This window comes from Capra hircus, chromosome 23 (assembly GCF_001704415.2).
Source record: "Capra hircus breed San Clemente chromosome 23, ASM170441v1, whole genome shotgun sequence".
Taxonomy (NCBI): domain Eukaryota; kingdom Metazoa; phylum Chordata; class Mammalia; order Artiodactyla; family Bovidae; genus Capra; species Capra hircus.
In genome coordinates this window covers 45525659-45548586 of record NC_030830.1, presented here as the reverse complement: position 1 = coordinate 45548586, position 22928 = coordinate 45525659, and the positions used below count along the sequence as shown (strand labels likewise).

Below are 22928 nucleotides of genomic sequence, written 5' to 3'. Positions count from 1 at the left end.
TTTGGGATTGGAATGAAAACTGACCTTTTCCAGTCCTGTGGCCACTGCTGAGTTTTCCAAATTTCTGGCATATTGAATGCAGCGCTTTAATAGCATCATCCTCTAGGATTTGAAATAGCTCAACTGGAATTCCATCACCTTTCTAGCTTTGTTTGGAGTGATGCTTTCTAAGGCCCACTTGACTTCACATTCCAGGATGTCTGGCTCTAGGTGAGTGATCACACCATCGTGATTATCTGGGTTGTGAAGATCTTTGTTTTGTATAGTTCTTCTGTTTATTCTTACCACCTCTTCTCAGTATTTTCTACTTCTGTTAGGTCCATACCATTTCTGTCCTTTATTGTGCCCATCTTTGCATGAAATGTTCCCTTGGTATCTCTTATTGTCTTGAAGAGATCTCTAGTCTTTCCCATCCTATTGTTTTGCTCTATTTTTTTTTTTTGCATTGATCACTGAAGAAAGCTTTCTTATCTCTGCTTGCTATTCTTTAGAACTCTACATTCAAATGGGTATGTTTTTTCTTTTCTCCTTTGCCTTTCGCTTCTCTTCTTTTCTCAGTCATTTGTATGGCCACCTCAGACAACCATTATGCTGTTTTGCATTTCTTTTTCTTGGGGATGGTCTTGGTCCCTGCCTCCTATACAATGTCACGAACCTGCATCCATAGTTCTTCAGGCACTCTATCAGATCTAATCCCTTGAATCTACTTGTCATATCCACCGTATAATTGCAAGGGATTTGATATAGGTCATACCTGAATGGTCTAGTGGTTTCCCCTACTTTCTTCAGTTTAAGTCTGAATTTGGCAATAAGGAGTTCATGATCTGAGCCAGTCAGCTCCAGGTCTTGTTTTTGCTGACCATATAGAACTTCTCTATCTATGGCTGCAAAGAATATAATCAATCTGATTTCAGTATTGACCATCTGGTGATGTCCATGTGAAGAGTCTTCTCTTGTGTTGTTGGAAGAGGGTGTTTGCTATGACCAGTGTGTTCTCTTGGCAAAACTCTGTCAGCCTTTGCCTTGCTTCGTTTTGTACTCCAAGGCCAAATTTGTCTGTTACTCCAGGTATTTTTTGACTTCCTACGTTTGCATTCCAGTCGCATATAACGAAGAGGACATCTCTTTTGGGTGTAGTTCTAGAAGGCCTTGTAGGTCTACATAGACCCATTCAACTTCAGCTTCTTCAGCATTACTGGTTGAGGCATAGACTTGGATTACTGTGATATTGAATGGTTTGCCTTGAGATCATTCGGTCATTTTGAGATTGCATCCAAGTACTGCATTTTGGTCTCTTTTATTATGAGGCTTCTCCATTTCTTCTAAGGGATTCTTGCCCACAGTAGTAGGTATAATGGTCATCTGAGTTAAATTTACCCATTCAAGTCCATTTTAGTTCACTGATTCCTAAAATGCTGACTTTCACTCTTGCCATTTCCTGTTTGACCTCTTCCAATTTGCCTTGATTCATGGGCATAACATTCCAAGTTCCTATGTAATATTGCTCTTTATAGCATCGGACTTTACTTTCATCACCAGTCACATCCACAACGGGGTGTTGCTTTTGCTTTGGCTCCGTCTCTTCATTCTTACTGGAGTTTATTTCTCCACTCTTCTCCAGTAGCACATTGGGCACCTACTGACCTGGGGAATTCATCTTTCAGTCTCCTATCTTTTTGTCTTTTCATATTGTTCATGGGGTTCTCAAGGCAATACTGAAGTGGCTTGCCATTTCCTTCTCCAGTGGACCACATTTTGTCAGAAACGTGGGTTTGGTAGGATCTTTCTATTGTTAACTTCTAATCCTGTTATCCTAAAATGTAAATTGTGGGAGTGGGTCTGGTAAAATTTTCACAAACTTGAGACTTTCTTTTGATTTATTGTAATAACTAATTAAAAAGTATATAATTTCCTTGCTAAAGACTAGCAAGCAGGGCACTCTCTGTCCCCCTTCTGATGTCTATGTCAGATTTCTCTGTCCCTTTTTCATACTTTAATAAAACTCTCCCATACAAAAGATCTTGAGTGATCAAGCCTGGTCCCCTGGTCCCAAATTCTTCTTCTTTGGAGATCACGAATCCAATACCATTCACCATAAGCTATCAATTTCTGGACCAGGCCTGTAAGAAACTGAAAACTCAAACATTCGCTCAGTGATGTCTGACTCTTTGTGAACCCATGGACTGTAGCCTGCTAGGCTTCTCTGTCCATGGAATTCTTCCTGCAGGAATACTGGAGTGGGTAGTCATTCCCTTCTCCAGGGGACTTTCCTGACTCAGGGACTAAACCTAGGTCTCCCTCATTTCAGGAGGATTCTTAACCACCTGAGCTACCAGGGAGGCAGGCCTATAAGAACCATCCAACTATTCAAGTACACTGTTTACCAAATGTTTTTCTTTCTATAAAAATACAAAGTTATTGTTTTTCTTCTAACCATACTTTTGACCCCAATGATCAGGATGAAAAAAAAAAATTCTCTAGTGAAGTTCTCACAGAATATAACTATTTATGACATGTATCACTGCTTGTTTTAAGTGGATTGCTTAAAGCACATGTACAATGCTTGTGTGACCAGGTCTATGAAGAGCTACAACACCTTCTAGAACTAACACCAAAAACTATGTCCTTTTCATCATAGGGTATTGGAATACAAAAGCAGGAAGTCAAGAGATTTCTGGAGTAACAGGCAAGTTTGGACTTGGAGTACAAAATGAAGCAGGGTAAAGGTTAACAGAGTTTTGTCAAGAGAACACACTGGTCACAGTAAACACCCTTTTCCAAAAACATAAGAGATGACTTTACACATGGACATCACCATATAGTCAATACTAAAATCAAATTGATTATGTTCTTTGCAGTCAAAGATGGAGAAGCTCTATACAATCAATAAAAATAAGACCTGGAGCTGGCTGTGGCACAGATCATGAACTCCTTACTGCAAAATTCAGGCTTCAATTGAATATAGTAAGGAAAATCATTAGGCCATGCAGCTATGACCTAAATCAAATACCTTATAATTATACAGTTGTATTGTGTTAGTTGGGCTTCCCTGGTGGCTCAGAGGTTAAAGCATCTGCCTCCAATGCAGGAGACCTGGGTTTGATCCCTGGGTTGGGAAGATCCCCCGGAGAAGGAAACGGCAACCCACTCCAGTACTTTTGCCTAGGGAATCCCATGGACAGAGGAGCCTGGTAGGCTACAGTCCACAGGGTTGCAAAGAGTTGGACACGACTTCACTTTCACTTTCACTTTCACTTTCACTTTCATTGTGTTAGTTGCTCAGTCATGTCTGACTCTTTGTGACCCCATGGACTGTAGTCCACCAGGCTCCCCGTCCATGGAATTCTCCAGGCAAGAATATTGGAGTAGACTGCCATTCCCTTCTCCAGGGGCTCTTCCTGACCCAGGGATCTATCCCAGGGCTCCAGCATTGCAGGCAAATTGGATCAGATCTGGTAGACAGAGTGCCTGAAGCAGGATGGACAGAGGTTCATAACATTGTACAGGAGGCAGTGACCAAAACCATCTCACAGAAAAAGAAATGCAAGAAGGCAAAGTGGTTGTCTCGGGAGGTTTTACAAATAGCTGAGGAAAGAAGAAAAGTGAAAGGCAAGGGAGAAAGGGAAAGATATACCCAACTGAATGCAGAGTTTGAGAGAATAGCAAGGAGATAAGAAGGCCTTATTAAATGCACAATGCAAGAAAATAGAGGAAAACAATAGCATGGGTAGGATCTCTTCAAGAAAACTAGAGCTATCAAGGTAACATTTCATGCAAGGATGAACATGATAAAGGACAGAAATGGCAAGGACCTAACAGAAGTAGAAGATACTAAGAGGTGGCAAGAATATACAGAAGAACTGTACAAAAAGAGTCTTAACAACCCAGATAACCACAATGGTGTGGTGACTCATCAAGAGCCAGACATCCTGGAGTAGGAAGTCAAGTGGGCCTTAGGAAGGATTACTGTGAACAAAGCTAGTGGAAGCAATGGAATTCCAGCTGAGCTAATACAAATCCTTAAAGATGATCAATATGTCAGCAAATTTATAAAGTTCAACAGTAGCCATGGGACTGGAAAAAGTCAGTTTTTATTGTAATCCCGAAGAAGGGTAATATCAAAGAATGTTCAAACGATTGTACAATTGTGCTCATTTCACATGCTAGCAAGGTAATGCTCAAAATCCTTCATGCTAGGCTTCAGCAGTATGTCAAACAAGAACTTTCAGATGTACAAGCTGGGTTTTGAAGAGACGGAGAAACAGAGATCAAATTTCCAACATTCATTGGGTCTTAGAGAAAGCAAGAGAATTCCAGAAAAAAACATCTACTCTGCTTTCTTGACTACAATCAAGCTGCTGGCTCTGTGGATAACAACAAGCTGTAGAAAATTCTTAAAAGAGATGGGAATACCAGACCACCTTCTCTGTCTCCTGAGAAACTTGTATGCTGGTCAAGAAACAATCGTTAGAACTGGACATGGATCAATGAACTGGTTCAAAATTAGGCAAGGAGTATGACAAGGCTGTATATTGTCACCGTTTATTTAACTTTTATGCAGAGTACATCATGGGAAATGCCAGGATGGATGAATCACAAGCTGAAATCAAGTTTGCTGGGAGAAATATCAACAAACTCCGATAGGCCAATGACAGTACTCTAATGGCAGAAAGTGAAGAGGAACTAAAGAGCCTCTTGATAAAGAACGAAAGAGGAAAGGGGAAAAGCTGGCTTGAAACTCAACATTTAAAAACTAAGATCATGGCATCTGGTCCCATCACTTCATGGCATATTGAAGGGGGAAAAGTAGAAGCAGTGACAGATTTTATTTTCTTGGGCTCCAAAATTTCTGCAGACAGTGACTGCAGCCCTGAAATTAAAAGGTGCTTGCTCCTTGGAAGGAAAGCTAGGACAAATCTAGACAGCATATTAAAAAGCAGAGACATCGCTTTGCCAACCAAGGTCTGAACAGTCAAATCTACGGTTTTTCTAGTAGTTATATATGGATGTGAGAGCTGGACCATAAAAAAGGCAGAGCACTGAAGAATTGATGGCTTTCAAATTGTGGTGCAGAAGACTCTTGAGAGTCTCTTGGACAGCAAGGAGGTCAAACCAGCCAATTCTAAAGGAATTCAACCCTGTATATTCATTGGAATGACTGATGCTGAAGCTTCAGTACTTTGGCCACCAGATGCAAAGTGCCAACTCATTGGAAAAGACTTATGCTAGGAAAGACTGCAGTCAAAGGAGAAGGGAGCAGCAGGGGACAAAATGGCTAGATAGCATCGCTGACTCAATGGACATGAATTTAAACAAACTCTGGGAGATAGTGGAGTACAGAGGAATCTGGTGTGCTACAGTCCATGGGGTCACAAAGAGTAGGACGCAGTTCAGTGATGAAACAACAACGGTGACGATTCCAATGAAAATTTTAAAGGTATTTAAAGGGAAGAGGGATTAGGCAAGACTGATCATAAAACTTATCAGTGTTAAAAAAAACTTATGAAAATTGTCAAAACATTGTTAAAAAAATTTTTTTGTTGTAATTATCAGGTATTATAATCTCTAGTAATTAGGACATTAAAATGGCAGAATTAAGGCATAAATTAATTTCATTTCTCTCCCACTTTTTTTCTGAAATGAATATTAAAAAAATAAGTCCATAGAGACAGCAACAGAGGAGACTTTCTTTTATCATCATCGTGTTGGGAATATAGAATGACTACTTCATGCCAGGTAATCTGTTATGCATCTTACACACATAACTTCATTTGATCCATATAAACTAATGGTGTATTATCTGGTATAATCTCCATGAGCCATTTGAAAAACCTTTGTGAGAAATGAAATAGAGTAGTAACTGATTTCACAGGATAGAGGAAACAAACCAGCTTGCCCCAGAACACCCAGGGGGGACTCAGAACTGACACCAGATTGTAACAGATGATGGAGATAAGGTTCCATGTAACAAAGAGAGCTTGAAAGACTGCATAAAGGGGCTCTAAACCCCTTCTCCTACACATCTCCACATCTCTATTCACAAGATATTCTCGGCAGTAAGTGAAAAGGAGACATCCAGGGCCCAGGACACCATGAGTAAGAGCTAAAGAGAATTCACTCGAAGTCTTGTTTGGGGAACACTGTCACTTCCAGCCCCTTTCCCCTGTCATGTGTGCAAAGTATTATCACTAGGAGAACCACAGGCTCCTCTGGAGAACAAATCAGTACCAATCAAAGGAGTCAGTCTCAGATTGAGGATAATCAGGATAATCCCCCACAGAGATTGCTTTCTACCAAGGGACTCAACATTTAGATATGTAAAAACATCCAAGGATCAAATACTAAGACCCTTGAGAGGAAAGGTAAATCTAAGATAGCAAGAAAAAAAGAGAGGGGGAATCCTGGCTGAAAATGGGGCTTCCCTGGTAGCTCAGATGGTAAAGAATCTGCCTGCAATGCGGGAGACCCAGGTTTGATTCCTGGGTCAGGAAGATGCCCTGGAGAAGGGAATGGCTACCCACTCCAGTATTCTTGCCTGCAGAATTCCATAGACAGAGGAGCCTGGTGAGCTACAGCCCATGGGGTCTCAAAGAGTTGGACATGACTGAGTGACTGACACACTGACTGAAACAGATACTACCCAGAAAATAATATTTAAAAAATTTTTTTCTAGAGGGCATCCAGCAATAAACACTGTATTTTATTGGAAATGAAACAAGAGAACAAGAAACAGGTCTCCAAAATTAAAATTTTGACAGTTGAAATTAAATATTCAATAGATGTCTGGAAGTTATATAGCCAAGGAAATGTCCCAGAAATGGAAAAAAGAAAGAAGGTTGGGAGACACACACACAAAACTGCAGAGAGAGATAAAATGAAGGAAGGGTGGGAGAACATTACATAGGATTTGTATAAAAAGTAATAAATTTTCCCAGAATTCAGGGATATAAATATCCAGATTGAAAGGGTCCATCATACACCCAGCACAGTAAATTTAAAAAGATAAACAACAGGCACATTTTCATCCAATTCTAGACTATCACTGACAAAGAAGATTACAAGAGCCCTAAGGAGTATGAGGAGATAGGCTGTAAGGAAAAGAAGGTGAACCGGAGTTGCACTGCACATCTGAATAGCAATTGCTATTGATATCTTAACAATACTGAGTATTGCTATCCATGAACCTGGAATATCTCTCCATTTACTTAGATCTTGATTCCCTTCTTCAGAATTTTAAGTTTTCCTCATATAGACTTTACACATCTTTTGTTAGATTTATACCTAAATATTTCTGTAGACAACATATAGTTAGATCTTACTTTTTTAATCTACTTGATAATCTCTTTTAATTACCATATTTTGACCATTCACATTTAAAAAGTGACTACCGGGGCAATTCCCTGGACTTCCCTGGTGGCTCAGATGGTAAAGCGTCTGTCTACAATGCGGGAGACCTGGGTTCGATCCCTGGGTTGGGAAGATCCCCTGGAGAAGGAAATGGCAATCCACTCCAGTACTATTGCCTGGAGAATCCCATGGACAGAGGAGCCTGGTAGGCTACAGTACATGGGGTTGCAAAGAGTCGGACACGACTGAGCGACTTCACTTTCACTTTCACAGTGGTTAGGACTCTACACTTCCATAGCAGGGAACCAAGGTTTGATCCCTAGTTGAAGAAGTAGGATCCCAAAAGCTATGTGGCATGGTCAAATAAATAAAAACTTTAATAAATAAATAAAATGACTATTGGTCTAGACGGATTAACATATACTATATCTGTTACCTTGTTCTTTTTTCCTTCTTTTGTTTTTGTTTTCCACTCTTTACCTGCCTTTTCTGGTTTTACTTGAGCATTTTATATGATCCTATTTTATCTTCTCTCTTAGCATATCAATTATATTTTAAAAAATTTTTCAGTGGTTTTTCCAGTGCTTGCAACATATATTCACAACAAATTTAAGTCCACATTTAAGTAACACAATATTGCTTTCTGCTTACTCTTATTTTTCACTTACTGTATTTTCTTTCAGATGTTCCAAGATTCTCCTTTAATGGTTTACAGAACTTCCTTTAAACATTCATTTTAGCATTGGTCTGTAGATGACAAATTTCCTTAGTTTTCCTTCATTTGAAAATGTTTTGGTTTCTCCTTCATTCCTGAAGGATATTTTTACCATATAGTCTATGTTGACTGTTCTTTCAGTATCTGAAAACTGTGCCACTTCCTTCTGGTCTCTTCTGTTATTCAAATTATCTTCCTCTATATGTAAGGTGCCTTTCCTCAAAGCTTTCCAGACTTATCTTTATTTTCCAAAGTCGGACTCTATACAGTTGGTATGGATCTTTTTGGATTTATCTTCTTTAAATTCACTTGGCTTCTTGAATTGAGGTTTGTCTTTGCTCAGTGGGGGAAGTTTTCAGAAAATGTATCTTCAAATACTTTTCTAGCCTTGCCCTCCTCCTTTCCTTCTGGTTCCCTGGTGACATGAACACCAAACTCTGTTACAGCCCCAGAGGTCCCTGTAGCTGGATTGTTTTTCCCCAGGTCTGTTTCCTCTCTTTGTTCAGTTTGTGTAGCTTGTATCGTTTTACTTTTAGATTCACAGATTCCTTCCTCTGTTCCATCCATTCTTCTCCTGAATCAATCCAGGGTTTTTATTTTGGTTATTATACTTTCCATTACTAAAGTTTTCATTTGGATCTTCTTTCGGTTCAGTTCAGTCACTCAGTTGTGTCCGACTCTTTGTGACCCCATGAATCACAGCATGCCAGGCCTCCCTGTCCATCACCAACTTCTGGAGTTCATCCAGACTCATGTGCATCATGTTGGTGATGCCATCCAGCCATCTCATCCTCCGTCATCCCGTTCTCCTCCTGCCCCCAACCCCTCCCAGCATCAGGGTCTTTTCCAATGAGTTGACTCTTCACATGAGATAGGTTCTTTCATTTCTGAGACTTACTCTTTTTGTGCAGATACATTCTATGTTTTTGTTCCAAATTCAAAAGCATGTTCTTAACTGCCCATTGAAGCATTTAATGACAACTGCTTTAAAATCTGTATAATTCCAGCATCTATGGCAACTCAGTTGGTATCTATTCTTTTTGTACTTGAGATAGTTTGGGTTCTAGGAATGACATGTGACTTTATTATTGAAACAGATACAACTGGTTATTATGTTATGAGACCTTAGATCTTAAACTTTCCACAGATACCAATTTAGGAGCAGGAAGGGGGATGTGGTTTGTTGCCTAGTTACTCCCAGGTAGTGATGTAGTCCAGGCTTCCTAGTTATCTTGTTAATACCTGAAATTGAGGAAGAGGCTTAATGCTGAGCAAAGGTAAAAGTCATGACTCTCCATTAGGCCTCCTCTGATATCAACGCAGTGGGGTGGGATTCAGGTCAGTGGTACTTCCTTATAAACTGGCAGAGATGAAGTCTAGGCTCTCCATATGGCCTTTGGTGATTTGGATGAAGCTACCATGTTTTCTGTGGTAGTGGGCAGAAGCAGAGAGGTTACTGTATAAAGAAAAATAATTTCTGTCTTGCTAGCTTGCTCTTCCCTGATCCTTTGACTAGAGAGGGCAGGCTTTCTGCAGGGTTTTTCTGTCTGCAACCACTGGCATTTCCAGGTTACTGGCTTCTTCAGTTCCAAGCCTGGGATATATGAGGCAAAAACTCAGTGGTTCTAAGATGTTTTTGTTTGTTTTCCACATTATCAGTTGCTATTAAAAATGGTAAGTATAAAAATCTTGTTGAAAATTCTAAACCATGAACATCACTACAACATTAAACAAATAGGAAATATTTCCAACTAATTTTTAAGACTACCTCAATTTCTCTTCAAAGTAAACATGAAAGGTTAATTAAGGCATAAAAACTATATATCTGAAATTTAAAACTGAAGAGTATCTTATCTCCCTTAAAAGTTCACTGGGAAATAGGAATATTTAGAGATGTAAACAACTCAAAAAAATGAACTGACATATAGGAAACACCCAAAACTAAGCAAACATTTACTGAGATTCTATTATTATGTGATAGACATTACTAATCACCAATGCCCAACTCTTTCCCAGAAACTCACTACCTAGTTAGAGGAGGTAGTGCGGAGACAAAAAATTGAACTCTTATAAGGGAAGCAGAAAGATTGAAGACAATAGGAAACTAGCAAAGAATTTTCAGCAGGGGAGAAAAATGGTAAACCACATTCCTCCCCCGCTTGCCTACCTTTATTACTGAAGCAGGAAATGTAAAAGCTCACATTCTAAGCCTCAACTGCAATGAAGGATGGCCACATTCATACACTTCTGGCCAGTGAAATGCAAACCCACTTGAAAAGGCTTCTGGCAAAGCTCTTAATTTTTTGATATCCAGGGTTTGTTCCAGCCTGGCCTTCTTGCCTTCAATCCAGCATGTACAAAATTGTGCCAGCCATCCTATAACCCTAAAAGGCCAAAAGCATCCCAGATAACACAGTAATGACACTATTAAGCTACTCAAGCAAAGCCTGCAGCCCTCTCCAGATTTGTTATTCAAAATAAGTCCATTCAAGTGATTTAAGTTAGGTTTTCTGTTATCTGAATATCTTGTTGACCAATAAAAGTTTTAAGAATAAATGTATATTTCAGAATGGCCATTCCTGAGTTATTATGGAGGATGGATTGGAAGGAGCAAGAATGACACAAGGAGACTTAAAGAAAATATTTTTATTTTTAAATCCACACAGAAAAATTCCTGTTCACCTTTTTTAAAAGAATTGATTTGCCTTCAGAGCAAAAGCACATCAGTTTACAAACTACATTTGTCCAAATTAAGTAAATTCAATAAATCTTATGTCAATTCAGTATCATTAATACTGAATTCAGTGTTAGGGGATAAATTGAAAAGCAACTCTAAACTGATCAAAAATAACATTAAAATTTTTTTTCTTGTAGTTTTTATAGTAAATTTATATACCTGTCAAAGTTAAAATCTGACCCATACTAATTCATATTAGAAATATGTGTGAAGTTACCTGATTTTTAAAGTTTCAATTTCAAAATAAATTCTAGTACTTGTCTAGGTAGCAGAAATGGGCTTTTCCCCATATTTGGAGTTTCAAATTTAGATCATTCATATGCTATGTAATACTGGGCACAAAACTGCCATTTTCTCTAATTACTAATTAAGTATTTGGCTAGCATTTCTGTTGTTGCAGGAAAATCTTGAACTGATGTTTATGGTATAGTAAGTTTCTTTCACAATACAACCAACTGGCAGAGATCACTAAATTTACTGTCTTTTAATTTGTTCAGCAATCCTCCTATAAGCTGACATTGATTCATAGCACTTAACACCTAACGACTGTACTCATGACATCTCTCAGAGAAACCATTTCAGAAAACTGAGCCCAGATACTTTCAAACTGTATCAAACAATGGAACAAAGAAATAAGGGAAACACGACTCATTTAAAAATCCCAGTGAAATCTGACATTGACCTAACCTAGCTGGAACACCAGTTATTGTGACAAAAAGTTGGGTTTTTTTCCTCATCTAGCTGAAATTCTTTTGATAATTAATTAAAATATAGCTATACACATTTGACTTCTCAGGCCATGAACTGAAAGTTATTTCATAAGCTTTTAAGCCTGATGAGACAAAAGGTACTCCAAGTGTTCGTTGGACAGCAACTCTTCTGTTACATAACTCATCTAAAGCTAAAGAAATGTACTTGTAATTTTTCAGCTTTTGAATCAATTAATCTTTAATACTGTTATAAATTTCTGTGTTCCACAAGCAACGTCTGGTGACAACTAAAGACTGTACTTTTTTTCAAAAGATATTTTCAGGCTTTAACTCATAAATTTCTAACAATTTCTATAACTGAAATAATTAATATAACTACCTATCTACGTAAAGCTAGTTCTTTTTCATGCAAGAATTCAAGGTGTTTCATATCTGGCCAAATTTAACATACTCAATCCTTTAAAAAATTTTTGTTAGAAATTCCACTGAGATTTCAGGTGCCTTAATTTCAATTCTTTTTTGACCTTTGAAAGGTAACTTCATTCATTCATTCATTATGCATTTTCTGGAACTGTCTCAATATTGTCGACTTTACTGTCTTATTTTTTGTAAAATTATAGCTTGTTTCTCTCTGCCGTAACAAACTGCAGCCGTCATTCACTGTGAGAACGCCATATACCTTCCTCCAGCCTTTCTGTTTGCTGTCCTAGGTGCAGTACTAGCTTCTGCAGCTCTGCTTGTTCTTTTCAGTATGCCTTCATTTTAAACTAAAAATTGTTCGTATTCATGTCTAAAATAGAAAAATAATCAAGCACCTTATTTTAATCACCAACTCTGATTTGCAAAAGTAATCACTATAATTCCTTTTGTCAACCTAAAATATTCAGATAAACACACTATGTTACATTGATTCAAAGGAAAAAATACACTGAATACATACACTGACACTAACTCAGTAATGTTTATATGTAATACCAGACTTAGCACACTCTAACAATCACCTTTTAAGCAAGATAACAAACTTAAAATGTATTTTTTAAAAAACAAGTGAGTTCAATAAAATATTTTACACTATTTTCCTTTTTATATTTAATTAAAATTAAATATTTGCTTCCTTAGTCCTACTCATTTCGAATGTTAATAGGCATATGTTGCTAGTGGTTACCATATTTGATAACATAGATAGGGAAATAAGAAAGACAAAAGCCACAAGGATTGTAGTTTTTATTCTATTTTTCTTTTATTTGCTATAACTTTCAGGGTTTAGAAGTAATCTGGGTTATATTACTCTATTATATCCTTACTAAATGTAAAACAAAGCAAAAGTGGAATCATTGGATGTTCTTATAGAGTCCATGAAATACATATTCAGCCTACTCTAGCAGACATGGGCCAACCTCTAAAAACCCACTGCTCCTAAAAACAATCACTGCTCCTAAAAACAATCCCTTTGGAGAATGCCTTTAAACAGCAATATATGGATAAAAGTTTAACAACTGACTTTCAAAATAAAAATTTATGTATATATAGTGTGCAGAACACATAACTTACAAATAACAAATCATACACAATCCTATTTCTGGCGAGCTTGCAGGATCTTTGTTTCCCTACCAGGGACTGAACCAAGGCCACAGCAGTGAAAGCACCGAGTCCTAACCACTGGACCACAAGGGAATTCCAACACAATACCCTTTATTGTAAGTTCCAGAGAGCCAGCTGATTCTCATAGGCTCTTGTTGACTTTTGCTGAACTCTCGTATCTATAGCTAACCTGTGGTTGCAGTTTGACCAGGATTTTACAAAGGCAGTTGCATCCCAACCAGCTAATTCTTTTTCCAACAGATTCATTGTCATTAAATCGGATATATGACCTATAGTTAAACTGTTTCTCACCCTTGTACAAATTATGTTCATTAAATGGAAACCTCTTTCAGCTTCAGCACTACTTCAGCAGTACTGACTACAATGGTGCTATTAGCTTTAGGAACTGAAATATTGTTTGACTTTATATTATTATTTACAAATTCCCTAAAATCATTCAAATCAATTTCAAATTTTAAAATTTCACACAAATAATTTTTTTTCACCAGTTATCCATGGTGAAGTTATTTCTTCATAAGGCCATGTAGAAAGTTCTAGCAAATTAAAATAATTCAAAATACTTTCATCATGCTTCCTGTTCGATAAAAGACATAAGTTCATGTGTTGAATTACATTTTCTAGTAACATGTTCCTAGGAAGGGCATTAAATTTATTATTTCTACAAAATGGAGTATCTTTAAATTTACCTGATTTAATCAAACTTTCGATTTGAGATTCATGCTTTCCAGTACCAATTTTTAAATTTTCCAAGGTTTTTATTGTGCATTTGATCAATTTTTGTGCTTTCTGAATGTTAGTTGAGCTTGACTGTAGTGCAGTTAAAAGTAGTCAAAATTATTCAAGAATGTCAATCATTAAAGCAAGGTTTTACAAGAAATTGGAACGTTAGCTAACCTCTTGGCCAAACCAGAATGCAAATGAGAGAAATGCAAATATATACAGGATATGCATGCCACACAGCAGTAGCTGGTTGTAGACTACAAGCTGCCTACTTGGGTCCCTTTACCTGGCCAATTTTAAGAATTTCAACTTCAAGATCTTTAGGTACATTCCCTAAAAGCTTGTGTTGATTTTTATTAGGCGGATGATACTTGGAACAACTTTTATCAAGAAGTATTTTTAAATGATTCACTTGTTTTATTTCAGATATTGAATCATCAAGTGACAAATGCAACTGATGGTTTAAACAGTTCCAAATAATTATTTCAGGAAAATTTTCTCACAACTTTGTGGCTACTCCAGACTTTCTACCCAGCATTATATTAGCACCATCAGGACAAAATGCAATTAAATTTGCTTTCAAATATTCATTAGCGAAGCCACAATCATTTGAAGTGCTCAATAACGTATTGAAGACACATTCTGCTGTGGCTGACACCAGTTCCTGTAAAGTAACAAACAACATAACCGGTGCAGGAGCTGACTCTACTGTGTACTGGACATAAATCACGAGGATCCTCTTCTTTGAAACCGCGGATGCCTCATCAACTGTAACACAGATTTTGGCCTTCTCTTCTATAATATCCTTAAATATTGTCATCTTCATTTCTTTTGCGACACGCTCTGCTATTCTCACCCCATTTCTTCTTGTAATTCTACTGCCTCTGCAATATCAGACAAAGGTCTATTATATTTTACTAAACTATAAACCGTCTTGAAAACTTTTACAGTAGCATCAATATTTTTATTACATTATTTATGCACTAAATTAGAAACTGAGTCATTAATTGAGTCCTTTAACAAATCCTGAATTTTACCATGGGCTTTAGAAACATCATGCTCCTTAATTTTTTTCACAGAGAAGCCTGTCTAGTAGTTTTATAACTGCAATTAGGGGTTACCAAATGTGCAATCCACTCCTTGGACATGTGGACATGATCTTCTGCTTTTAATCCCAAATGCTGAACTGTTGAGTAATCCTTACATCCTAATTTACCTTCTTTTATTTCAAGCCATTTGTACTGTTCTGTAAACATAACCACTTGTTTTTCATTCCAACAATCTGGAAGCACAAGATTATCCATTTTTTTCCTTTGATGAAGATGATGGCTTTTCTTCAATGATTGGTTGTTCAGCATATTTGAAATCCAATTCCTTTGACTTAGACAACCCACAATAGTTCTTATTACTATCGCTACTTTCTGTATCTGTTTTCACCTTCTTCGCATTTAAAAAATGCAAAAAATCACCCTGTCATTTTGTCATCTTAGGGAACAAAATCTGAAAAATAATTTTACAAATATAAGTAAAATTTATGATAACACTTTTAGGGTTAATGCAAAAAGTTCTGTTAATGATTTCTTAATTTTAGGAATAAAATTTAATCCAAATACTTACCTTGATTTTCAGTTTGTGCCTATAACTTCAATGACTTGTAATTTCTTGAAAAATCCACTATCAGTTTTTTAAATTATATTGCCAATAATAATGTCACAAAATCTGACTTATTTTTGATTATCACCCAATTCAACATAAAAGTTGCTCATATATTATACAAGTAAAGACAGTTCTAGTGTGAAGAATGGTTGATATTTTCATGTACATGATTAAGAAGAAAGTTTAAAAATATACATATCAGAACTCCACTCATTCATCAATGATACATCAACACTTTTGTTGAATCAATGAAGAGTTTTCAAGTATTGCAAGATTTCCTCAATTTTTCGTACATAATAGCATCTAGTAGTTAGAGACACATCACATTTTTAAGCTTAATCCATATTAATATTTCACCTATCACTTTCTTCAGTTTAGACAATCAACAAATAATAAACCAACCCCTGCTTTGCAGTCTGTCAACTACCTCGCTGTAAATACTCCCATCATCCTTCAGGAGCACACCATTATACAGTGTTTCTACCACACAGTACAACAGACACAAATAACCTCAAGTGTGCAGACATTAGGATATAGAGAGGTTTGCGTATCTATTACCTTAAATGTAATGATAACCTATTTACTTTTAAATTTTTATATACTTGAACTTTTTAATTGAAGTACAGTTGATTTACAATGTTGTGTTAGCTTCTGGCTTACAGCAAATTGATTCAGTTATATATATTCTTTTCCATTATAGGTTATTACAATACACAATAGGACCTTGTTGTTTATCTTCTTTTTATATAGCAGTGAACTGTGGTGTTGGAGAAGACTCTTGAGAGTGCCTTGGACTGCAAGGAGATCCAACCAGTCCATTCTGAAGGAGATCACCCCTGGGATTTCTTTGAAGGGACTGATGCTGAAGCTGAAACTCCAGTACTTTGGCCACCTCATGCGAAGAGTTGACTCATTGGAAAAGACTTTGATGCTGGGAGGGATTGGGGGCAGGAGGAGAAGGGGACGACCGAGGATGAGATGGCTGGATGGCATCACTGACTCAATGGATGTGAGTCTGAGTGAACTCTGGGAGTTGGTGATGGACAGGGAGGCCTGGCGTGCTGCGGTTCATGGGGTCGCAAAGAGTCGGACATCACTGAGCAACTGAACTGAACTGAACTGAACTTGTATCTGCTAATTCCAAACTCCTAATTCATCCCTCTCTCCTCTTTCCCTTTTGTTAACTGTAAGTTTGTTTTCTATCTCTGTAAGTCTATTTCTGTCTTGTAAATAAGTTCATTTGTATCATATTTTAGATTCCATATGTAAGTAATATCATCCTTGTCTTGTGCTTGTCTTTCTGACTTATTTCACTTAGTATGATAATCCCTAGGTCTATCCATGTTGATGCAAATGGCATTACTTTATTCTTTTTTATGGCTGAGTTATACTTGAAGTTTTAATAATATCTATGTTTAACAATCAGCTCAAATTTAACAATCGATTCTTGCAAGCCAGTTCAAGCCATATCCAGAACATACTGCACTTAATGACAGAATTGAAGAAACATAAACATACTTACATCACTACCATAGGTTCTAGGCTCTTTATCATCACCACAGATCAGCTCAATGTATTCAAGAACAGGTATTGATGGTCTCTCCTAAAAAGGAAGTCAGCAAACTTCCAAGTCATGAACAATCATTGAAACCACATACACATTTACAATCACTGGGGTTTTTTGGTTGGAATTAACAAGAACTCCTATGAAGAAGAGGCCTCATAGGTGGCACAAAATAATCAGAAACAGAAGCAGCAGGGGTAAAGACTCAGAGAAGACCAATAACGCAAAATGATAAAACCCGAAAAGAGCCTAAATATACAGAGAGGGGAAAAAGCCATGTACTCCTTGGAAATAGGGAAATAGTCCAAGGATAATGTTAAAAATACAGATATCATGGTATAGTATTTTACAACTGGGATGGTTATCAATAATCTTTTAGATCTCTAAGCTCAAAATCATGGAGTTCTTTGATAGTTTGGCTTCATCCTCTTTATACTTATGAAATCAAATATCAAATTTCCTCAATACTTTCCTTACACACATACTACCTTCAACATCAATAAGGTCTTAAATACCCCAGTCAAAATCTAGATTTTATTCTACAGGCAAAGGAATCAAGTTAGTAGTGTTGAGATGGGAACCACATTAGAGGTGTGTTTCAGGAAGATTAGCAGAGTATGAAATGGGGGATGATTAGTTAAGATAACCAATCCAGACAGACAGTAATGCAGTACTAATGTAGAGTGAGGGCAAGGAGAACAGTGAGCCAGCTGGTGGCCTCTTCTGTAGTACACTGAACTTCAGAAAAATTACGCCAAAATACCAGTGCTCTCTGTACTCTCCAATTTTCATCATTTCTTTCTTTCAGCATATTGTGTTTCAGTTCAATTCAATCGCTCAGTTGTGTCCAACTCTTTGAGACACCATGGACGGCAGCACGCCAGGCTTCCCTGTCCATCACCAACTCCCAGAGCTTGGTCAAACTCATGTCCATCGAGTCAGTGATGCCATCCAACCATGTCATCCTCTGTTGTCCCCTTCTCCTCCTGCCTTCAACCTTTCCCAGCATCAGAATCTTTTCCAAGGAGTCAGATTTTTGCATCAGGTGGCCAAAGTATAGGAGTTTCAGCTTCAGCATCAATCCTTCCAATGAATATTCAGGACTGATTTCCTTTAGGATTGACTGGTTTGATCTCCTTGCAGTTCAAGGGGCTCTCAAGAGTCTTCTCCAGCACCACAGTTCAAAAGCATCAATAAACAATATTGTGTTTAGTTTGGTGTTTACATATATGGCAATATACAGAGAGGATGCTATGCCATAATGCAAACTGATAGCTGGAAAATTAGATTTACATGAAAAAACTAAGAAACCTAAACCAGAATATATCAAGTAGTAACACTCTTCTTGATAAAAGATATAAAAAGAACACAAAATTTTTTGTATCTGAGAACACTCAAGCAGAGAGTTGTACCCAGTAGCATTTCATCTTTGCTGGATGGTACTATAAAAAATATAGTAATAAACACATCCTGATGGCACCCAGCATAGGATGGGGTGAGAGGAAAGTAAATTATGATCTGAATGTAGCTTAAAATAGAATTGAATTATAATTTTTCTGTGGCACCATTTAAATGCAACAGGAATATTTTTACTAGATTCTTCTCATATTGCAATTCCACTCAGAGCATATAATTCACTTCTCATGGAGCTGTCAAATTTTAATCCTCTATTTGTAAACAAGGCTATTTCTATTTATAAGAGGTTCTATCAGGTTGGATATACACTCCTCTGGATGCAAAGATACAAAAAATTATCTATATTTAAAATAAATTTAAATTGAGTTCTAAACCTCAGCTGAACACAAGTGGATACGTTAACTGTCAGAATTTGTAACATAAATATGCATTTAAACCTCAGAGTATGACACTAAAATTGTACCTATTTATTTTTCCAAATTAATTTTATAGAATCTTACTGTATTTCTCAAAGTAAAAACACATATCATAAACACTTACATTATGCCTATCTAGAGGTGCACAAAATACCATGAACCTGCCCTGTGGGACTGTGATGTAACAGGGTGACCTCAGAGCTCAGTCAGGTCTTCAGGGCACTTGCCCCCACTCTACAGAGACACACAGGCTTTGATGCTGACCTCCTGCAGCCCGCCTCTTTCCCCATCACTAGCAGCCCCTTCTCCCTAACCTGGGGCCCATCTTTCACAAGTTACTCTGGTCTCAATTCAAACAGTCTTAGGAGACCAGAACCCTGTGCACACCAGCGGCTCCATGCGCAAACGAGAAGGGGAGGCAGGATCCAGACTCCAACAGGCACGCAGGCCACAGTCTCTGTGATGGCTAAGGAAGCGGCTGAGACCTCTCTCTGGGCAAACGCTCTACTCCTGCGCCCTGCTCCACGGTGTCCACTCTGATACCCGCTCCTGCGCCCTGCTCCACGGTGTCCACTCTGATACCCGCTCCTGCGCCCTGCTCCACGGTGTCCACTCTGATACCCGCTCCTGCGCCCTGCTCCACGGTGTCCACTCTGATACCGGCTCCTGCGCCCTGCTCCACAGTGTCCAGACTGATACCCACTCCTGCGCCCTGCTCCACGGTGTCCACTCTGATACCCGCTCCTGCGCCCTGCTCCACTGTGTCCACTCTGATACAGGCTCCTGCGCCCTGCTCCACGGTGTCCACTCTGATACAGGCTCCTGCGCCCTGCTCCACGGTGTCCACTCTGATACCCGCTCCTGCGCCCTGCTCCACGGTGTCCACTCTGATACCCGCTCCTGCGCCCTGCTCCACGGTGTCCACTCTGATACCGGCTCCTGCGCCCTGCTCCACGGTGTCCACTCTGATACCCGCTCCTGCGCCCTGCTCCACGGTGTCCACTCTGATACCCGCTCCTGCGCCCTGCTCCACGGTGTCCACTCTGATACCCGCTCCTGCGCCCTGCTCCACGGTGTCCACTCTGATACCCGCTCCTGCGCCCTGCTCCACGGTGTCCACTCTGATACCCACTCCTGAGGCCTGCTCCACGGTGTCCACTCTGATACCCACTCCTGAGCCCTGTTCCATGGTGTCCAGTCTGATACCCACTCCTGTGCCCTGCTCCACACTGTCCAGTCGGGATGAGACGTCCACACGTTTGCTGGACGATGAGTAAACAGGCGAGGGAAATCACATCGCGGCTTGTCCTGCACAATCTCTGACTCGGAAAAACCCAAATACCGCTGCTACTTACACTCACAAACTGGATGTCATCTTCGTTTTCCTCCACGGTTGATTCGGACGCCTCAGGCCCAGCTGGAAGGGACACATTCTATTATCTATAAAGTAAGCCAAAACACGGTTATCCAGACAGCCACGGCTCTCAGGAGGCGATTTTTCCAAAGGGAATGAAAAGGCAGAGCTCTCGAGGAGACCGCCCGGAGCCCCAGTCCCCGCGACCCGCCGGAGAACAGCGCTGGCGCTGGGGACCGCAGGCCCCCGCCGGCCCCTTCTCCCGAGGAAGGAAGCCTGCCCGCGGGGCCAACGGGCCTCGGAACCCGCGCCGCACCCCCGGCTCCCCAGTCCCCCGGAGCCCAGGATCCCCAGGACCATAGAGCCCCCAAGTCCCAGGTCCCGCCCAGCACCTGCCGGACTCTGCACAAGGCCGGGCCCAGCCCACCACGCATTTCCGACCCTGCGTCTCCCGTCTCCCGAATCGTCACTGCCACCACAGCAGAAAAGACCGCTAGCCGCGCCTGGCAGAGGCCGCCCGCTAGGGTAGCGGCGCCCAGCCTCCCTTACACAGCGCCCGCCTCCTCTCCCGCCTTCAGGGCCTCTGGGAACTGTAGTCCGCTCGGCCAGCCTCGCCGCAAAGGCTACTGGGAAATGTAGTTCCGATCGCGAGACCGCTCCGCGTGCGGAGTGGCGGGAACAAGGAGCTAGGAGGCTTGCGCTCCTCCTAAAGACTGTACTACTCAAGTAAAAGCATAAGAGATCTTTCTTTCCCAGCACCCCCTCTCTCTTTCGCTCTCTTTTCTAAACCAAAACTATCGTCTAGATACTTTCTAGTGAAATAGTGTCCAGGATTTTGTTTATAATTGGTTGTTAAGTCGCTCAATCCTGTCTGACTCTGCAGCCCCATGGACTGCGGCATGCCAGGCTTCCCTGTCCTTCACCATCTCCCGGAATTTGCTCAAGCTCATGTCCATTGAGTCGGTAATACCATCCAACCATCTCATCCTCTGTCGTTCCTTTCTCCTCCTGCCTTCAATCCTTCCCAGCATCAGGATCTTTTCCAATGATGAGTCACTTCTTCCCATCAGGTGGCTGAAGTATTGGAGTTTCAGCTTCAGTATCAGTCCTTCCAATGAATATTCAGGACTGATTTCCTTTAGGATGGACTGGTTGGATCTCCTTGCAGTCCAAGGGACTCTCAAGGATCTTCTCCAATACCACAGTTGGAAAGCATCAATTTTTCATTGGCTCAGCCTTCTTTATGGCCCAACTCTCACTTCCAAACAACTGTAAATAGATAAAATGTGTGAAAACCAGTATTAACTGAGAACATGCCGAACTTTTTCTCTTTTCCCATCAGTCTGTAGTCTGACAAACCTGTATCGTCACAGAATCACGTTTATGGTCTGATTCTGGCTTTCAGTAAGCAAGGTCATACAGTGGCAGAACCATGGGGAATCTCAGGGGATATGAATGTCATTATTATGAGATTTTAGGGAAGGGTGTAGGGAGGTGAAATGTTGGTGAATCAGTGTTCTCATAGGGTCACAGTCAACTTTAGGGCCATGTGTAAAGGGTTCAATATTAGGTCTGGGTTGCAAAGGGTCTTGCCAACTTGGGAACTTCAAGTTAATATAGATACTTGATACATATATATATACTTAATATAGATCATTTGATGTGTCCAGAAACTCCTGCGCTGGACATGAGATAGGCTGGTTCTCTGTGTTAAAGAGACCAACCAACAGAAGGGTATTTCACTCTTCCTGATACATTTTCAAAGAACAAAGTGTCTCCTACTCTGATTTTAGAGAACAAAGTTTCTCTTTGAGCAGGTAAAAAGCGGTATTTATCAAAGCCACTTTGACTTTCTGCAGTGTTTCTTTGGGAGAGATCTTGTCCCTTGTTAATGTTTCAGCTGACTTGATGTACATGAGTTATTTTTGCCCAGCAGACATTTAATTTCTTGTGGGAGATCTCTTCTGCCAGTATAAATGAGAACATGACATAGCTGGTATTAGCTTCAACTGTTTTGTTTCTTTTTTTTCTTTCTTTTTCACAAACTGCACAAAGAGTACACAAAAAGTACAGGTGTATTTGTTCCAACTAAATTTGAAGCTTGTAGAGGAAAGTTGAGAACAGACAGGATGACCTCCACAATGACCTCCCCAAAAGCTACCGGTAAAGTAACCGTTTCTAAATCCCTTAAATGTCTAGGAGAAATTTGCATTTGAAAGGTTTTCCTAATGTTCTAATAAACATTCAGTAGAAATGTACTGTGATAGTTTGCTGGCGGAGGTGGGCAGTGGGGGGTGGGGGGGTTAGTGGGGGACAGGGGTGAGGGGTGGTGGGGGGATAGTTCAGTTAAGCTCTTGGAAAACAACAGCCAAGTGTATGTCTAGAGCCCACATGGGCTCATGACCTTTGGTTTGGTATTTGTTGAGGGGATAGTCTTTTCCATTTAGGATACTCAGGTGGCACTAACGGTAAAGAACCCACCTGCCCATGCAGGAGATGTAAGAGATGTAGTTTGGATTGTAAGGGGTTGGCAAGATCCCCTGGAGGAGGAAATGGCAACCCACTCCAGTATTCTTCCCCGGAGAATCCCATGGACAGAGGAGCCTTGTAGGCTACAGCTCATGGAAGAGCAAAGAGCCAGACACAATGGAGCGACTAAGCACAGCACAGCATAGCTATGACTAACAGTGC

General features: G+C 39.7%; 1 long non-coding RNA gene across 6 annotated transcripts; it reads right to left on the bottom strand.

The window, feature by feature from the left end:
* LOC102182078 lies at window positions 12717-20795 on the bottom strand. Of its 6 annotated transcripts, XR_001917097.1 has the most exons (5): window positions 20630-20795; window positions 20239-20323; window positions 17010-17090; window positions 15048-15331; window positions 12717-14715 (listed from the first exon to the last, which is right to left on the bottom strand). It is a non-coding gene; the product is annotated as an uncharacterized LOC102182078 (long non-coding RNA). The 6 variants fall into 6 exon arrangements; XR_001917098.1 differs by lacking the exon at window positions 15048-15331; XR_001917099.1 differs by having other exon boundaries at window positions 12717-15331; window positions 20239-20300.